The following is a 6,000-nucleotide window of genomic DNA, read 5'->3' as shown; positions in this document are numbered from 1 at the left end:
CTCTGGGGTCCAGAGATTCTCCTGCCTCAGCCTCCCCTGCAGTTGGAATTACAGGCCCACATCACCAAACCTGGCTAATTTTTGTATTTTTAATAAAGAGCGGGTTTCACCATGTTGGCCAGACTGGTCTCAAACTCCTAACCTCAGGTGATCTGCCTGCCTCAGCTTTCCACAACTCCTAACCTCAGGTGATCTGCCTGCCTCAGCTTTCCAAAGTGCTCGGATTACAGGCATTAGCCACCAAGCCCGGCCTGTTCCCTTTTATGTTTTGGTTTCTGAACCATGTGAATATAATTTCTTTCACAAAAATAAAGCAAAATTTAAGGGCCGGGTGTGGTGGCTCACGCCTGTAATCCTAGCATTTTGGGAGGCCAAGGCGGACGGATCACCTGAGGTCGGGAGTTCCAGACCAGCTTGACCAACATGGAGAAACCCCATCTCTACTAAAAATCCAAAATTAGCCAGCCGTGGTGGCACATGCCTGTAATCCCAACTACTTGGGAGGCCGAGTCAGGAGAATTTCTTGAACCTGGGAGGCGGAGGTTGTGGTGAGCTAATATCACACCGTTGCATTCCAGCCCGGGCAACAAGAGTGAAACTCCATCATAAAAAAAAACCAACAAAACCCAGTTTGCAAATGGGGATAACGATATCTGCCTGACCTGATAACAAGGGCTTCTGAGTACAAAATGAAATGAAGAGAAAGCCATTCATGGACTTTGCCTCTCAGTGCCCAGGAAGTCTTGTGCATGGAGGAGGTCGTTAGTGATAAGGACCACAGGTGCAGTTGCAATCCCTATCTTCTTTTGCAAAAAAAAGGACAGACCCAGCCTGGTCAACAGGGCGAAACCCTGTCTCTACTAAAAAAAATACAAAAATTATCTGGGCATGGTGGTGTGCCCCTGTAGTCCCAGCTACTCAGGAGGCCGAGGCAGCAGAATTGCTTGAACCTGGGAGGTGGAGGATGCAGTGAGCCAAGATTGCGCTATTGCACTCCAGCCTCGGTGACAGAGCAAGACTCTGTCACCAAAAACAAAAGAAAAAAAAAAAAAAGGATAGACCTGCGCCAAAACAAGCAGCTTCATACACCAAGTCAGTGCCTCGTCAGCACACGATCCTGCTGCTGGCACCGCCCTGGTCCTGCCAGTAGCAGACTGGGAGTCCTCACCTACTGCCCGGGCCTTTCAGTAGTTTCCTCTTCAGTTTATCGAGTTAAGCGTTCAGGATAATCCTCCCCTTTTGCTCCCGCCCCTGGCCTCTTCTCTTAACTTTTAAAAAAGACATAATATTGGCTGGACGCAGTGGCTCACGCCTGTAATCCCAGCACTTTGTGAGGCTGAGGCAGGCAGACCACCTGAGGTTGAGAGTTCGAGACCAGCCTGATCAACATGGTGAAACCCCATCTCTACTAAAAATACAAAAATTAGCTGGGCATGGTGGTGTGTGCCTGTAATCCCAGCTACTCAGGAGGCTGAGGCAGGAGAATTGCCTGAACCCAGGAGGTGGAGGTTGCGGTAAGCCAAGAATGCGCCATTGCACTCCAGCCTGGGTAACAAGAGCGAAACTCTGTCTCAAAAAAAAAAAAAAAAAAAAGACAGCCGGGCGCGGTGGCTCAAGCCTGTAATCCCAGCACTTTGGGAGGCCGAGGCGGGTGGATCACGAGGTCGAGAGATCGAGACCATCCTGGTCAACATGGTGAAACCCCGTCTCTACTAAAAATACAAAAAATTAGCTGGGCATGGTGGCGCGTGCCTATAATCCCAGCTACTCAGGAGGCTGAGGCAGGAGAATTGCCTGAACCCAGGAGGCGGAGGTTGCGGTGAGCCGAGATCGTGCCATTGCACTCCAGCCTGGGCAACAAGAGCGAAACTCCGTCTAAAAAAAAAAAAAAAAAAAAAAGACATAATATTATGTAAAGAAGTAATCATAACATTGTACTGTTGGGCTTATGAGATGTATAAATGTAATACATATAATAATACAAAAAAGAGGGAAGAGAATTGAGCTTTATTAAAACAAAATTTTTATGTTTTATCTGAATTAAATTAGTATTAAGCTGAACTATATTTAGATAAGATGCACAATGTTATCAAAATATTAAGTTGTACTTAAATATATAGTTTTATTTGTCAATTATACCTCAAGCTGGAAAAATTACTTTGAGATGGCTCTTATCATTAAAAAATATATATATTAGAATCCATACTAAGCAATGACTAAGAAAATAAATTTTTAAATAGTTTTAAAAAAGAATTTAAATGGTGTACTAAAACATATTTAACACAGAAGCAGTGAAAGAAGGGCAGAGAAACCAAAACAGGAGACATATTGACAACAAATAGCAGACTGGGTACGGTGGCTCACACTTGCAATGCTAGTGCTTTGGGAGCTGAGGTGGGTAGACTGCATGAGCTCAGGAATTCAAGTCCAGGTTGGGCAACATAATGAGACCCTATCTCTACAAAAAAAATAAAAATAAAAATTAGTCGAGTGTGCTGGTGTTTGCTTGTAGTCCTAGTTACTTGGGAGGCTGAGATGGGAGGGTCTCTTGAGCCCAGGAGTTCCAGGCTGCAGTGAGCTATGATCACATCACTGCACTTTAGCCTAGGCTATAGAACGAGACCCTGTCTCTAAAATAAAAAAAAAAAAAATACAAAATAAAAAAAAGTAAATGAAGCAACAACAAAAGAAAACAAATAGCAAAATGGTAAATGCAAATCCAAACATACCATTAAATCATTAAATGTGAATGATCTAAACATTCCAATAAAAAACCAGATATTTGGATTGGATAAAAAAAGCAGAATCTAACTATAGGCAGTCTGCAAGAGTTATGCCCTAGATTCAAAGACAAACAAATAAGGGGAACGTGAAAACATAGAAAAAGATATACTATGAAAATAGTAGGCTGGGGGTGGCAGTATATGCACCTATAATCTTAGCCCTTTAGGAGACCAAGGTGGGAGGATTGCCTGAGCTCAGGAGTTTGAGATTAGCCTGGGCAATATGGCAAAACCCCAACTCTACAAAAAATACAAAAATTAGGGCATGGTGGTGTGTGACTGTAGTCCCAGCTACTTGAGAGACTGAGGTGGGAAGATCCTTGAGCCTCAGAGGTTAAGACTGCAGTGAGCCGTAATTGGGCCACTGTACTTCAGCCTGGGTGACAGAGACAGAGTGAAACCCTGTCTCAAAAAAAAAAAAAAAAAAAAAGGTCACCATAAGAGGATTACAGTCATTAGTTATGTGGCCATCTCTAATGTTAAGTCAAAAAATATTACTAGAGACAAAGAGGAACATTTAGTAATGATACAAGAGTCAATATGTCAGGAACATACAAGTCATAAATATGTACATATCTAATAACAAAGTCTCAAAAACATGAAAGAAAACTGGTAGAATTAAAAGAGATATGAGGAGATATGGACAGTCCAGTGAGACAGGCGGGCTGCTTCATCCTAAGAGTTCTAGATGAGCTTGAGCAACATAGGGAGACCCCATTTCTACCAAATATTTAAAAAATCAGCTCAGTATATTGATGCTCAACTGTAATCCCAGCTAATGGGGAGGCTGAGGTGGGAGGATCACCTGAGTCCAGGAAGTTGAGGGTGCAGTGAGCTGAGATCACAATACTATACTTCAGCCTGAGTGACAGTGAGACCTGGTCTCAAAAAACCAGAACAAAACAAAACATAACAAGAACTTTGAATAGGATGTGTGTTAATTCTGAGACGGGAGTCCAGACCTAGGAATGATCCTGAGGCTTAAAGCCATATCCAAGGGGACAGTTCCAGCCTGGCACTTCTAGGTTCCTCAGGCACTGTACATGCACCCTGTCCTGAATGAAGCCCTTTGTCCTTGAACCTGCTTTCCCTGGTAAACAGCACCAAGCAGGCTGGACACCTCGGGCTGCCCTTACCTTCCTCTCTCACCACACACTGGTAACGAGCGGCTGGGCTTTGTGGTTGCATTTCCACCATCTCCCAGCTTTTATCCAATAATGGCCTTATGCGGGCTCTTATCCTGTCTCCCAAATGACCTCTCTGCCTTGAGTCTCACCCCATCTGCTCTTGGTCCACCCACTCGGCTATTCCAGAGACCATCCTGGCTGCCTGTGGACACCCCTCTGGTGGCTTCTCATCTCTCTCAGTTAGAAATTGCTTTTGACTGCACATAACAGAAAGCTAGTCATGCTATTTAACCAAATAAAGGTTTATTTTTCTCATGTGACGAAAAGTGCACAGATAAGCAGCCCATTTCCACTGATAACCGCTGAGGGTTTCCTATGACTCTTACGGCAATGAAATGTGTATTTACAGAATAAAGATATACAATTTTAAGATTTTAATATAATTGGGCCTCAGCACAGTGTTTTTGTTTGTTTTTTGTTTTTAACTGCCTAAGTGATTCTGTTGTGCAGCCAGGGTTGACAAACACTACGTCTAGGCCAGGTGCCTTTGATTTGCAGCTGAGGTCTAGAGAGAATTATTGAAACTGTAGTCCCAACTACTTGGGAGGCTGAAGCTGAAGAATCACTTAAGCTCAGTGGGGTGAGGCTGTGGCGAGCCAAGATTGCACCAATTCTCTACAGCCTGGGAAAAAGAAAGAGACTCCATATCAAAAAACTACCCTTTTTTACCTTTTTGCCCATCTTTCTTTTTTCTTTTGAGACGGAGCCTTGCTCTGTCGACCAGGCTGGAGTGCAATGGTGCGATCGCGACTGACCGCAACCTCTGCCTCCCAGGTTCAAGCAATTCTCCTGCCTCAGCCTTCCAAGTAGCTGGGATTACAGGTGCCCACCCCCACGCCTGGCTAATTTTTGTGTTTTTAGTAGACACAGGGTTTCTCTGTGTTGGTCAGGCTGGTCTCCCAACTCCTGACCTCAGGTGATCCACCCACTTTGGCCTCCCAAAGTGCTGGGATTACAGGCGTGAGCCACCACACCTGACTGTTGCCCATCTTTCACCACAGAGGTCCCCAAACATGAATTTTCCCTCCCAGGAAGGCTGAAATGACACATTACAAGCAGCTTAGTCATCTGCACATGGTGCCATCTGACTTGAGGCATCTATTCCTCCTCACCACTCCTGATAAGACTGGACTGTCTACATGTCTACATGTACCACATTCTTTTTCTTTTTTTTAAGACAGGGTCTTGCCTGTTCTGCTTCCTTATACCCTGGAGTTCAAGTGCAAAGGTCCCTCTCATCTGATTTCCCTGTTTTTAATTTTAAGTTACATACCCCAGCATGATGATGATGATGATGATTGTTGAGACAGGATCTCATTCTGTTGCCCAGGCTGGAGTGCAATGGTGCAAACATAGCTCACTGCAGCCTCAACCTCCTGGGCTCACACGATCCTCCCATCTCAGCCTCCCAAGTAGCTTGGACTACAGGCAGGTACCACCATGCCTGACTAATTACATGTGTCAGATTCAAGCCATGTTCCAGGGTTCCAAACAACTCAGGCTACTTTAGGATTCTGTTGATTTCTAGGAGACTATCAATGGAACTGGCCTGGTATAAAAGCGAACTCTTCAAAATTACATACTTGAGGCTGGGCATGGTGGCTCACGCCTGTAATCCCAGCACTTTGGGAGGTCAAGGAGGGCAGATCACTTGACATTAGGAGTTTGAGATCAGCCTGGCCAACATGATGAAACCCCATCTCTACTAAAAATACAAAAAGTAGCTAGGCGTGGTGGTGCATGCCTGTAATTCCAGCTACTCAGGAGGCTGAAGCATGAGAATCGCTTGCACCCAGGAGGCGGAGGTTGCAGTGAGCTAAGATTGCACCACTGTACTCCAGCCTGGGTGACAGAGGAAGACTCTGCCTCCAACAACAACAACGTTTGAATCCTGTAGTCACATCCCAGTTTGAAACACATGGACTCTGTGATATATTACGGGGCAGGAGCACCCCACAGTCATAGGATCACGGAGTTTCCAGGTTGGAATGCACAGGCCTGCCCTAACATTTGCAGGGCTGAGACTAAAG

The sequence above is a fragment of the Saimiri boliviensis genome, chromosome 18, assembly GCF_048565385.1.
Source record: "Saimiri boliviensis isolate mSaiBol1 chromosome 18, mSaiBol1.pri, whole genome shotgun sequence".
Classification (NCBI taxonomy): Eukaryota; Metazoa; Chordata; class Mammalia; order Primates; family Cebidae; genus Saimiri; species Saimiri boliviensis.
This window is presented reverse-complemented; position numbering follows the sequence as displayed.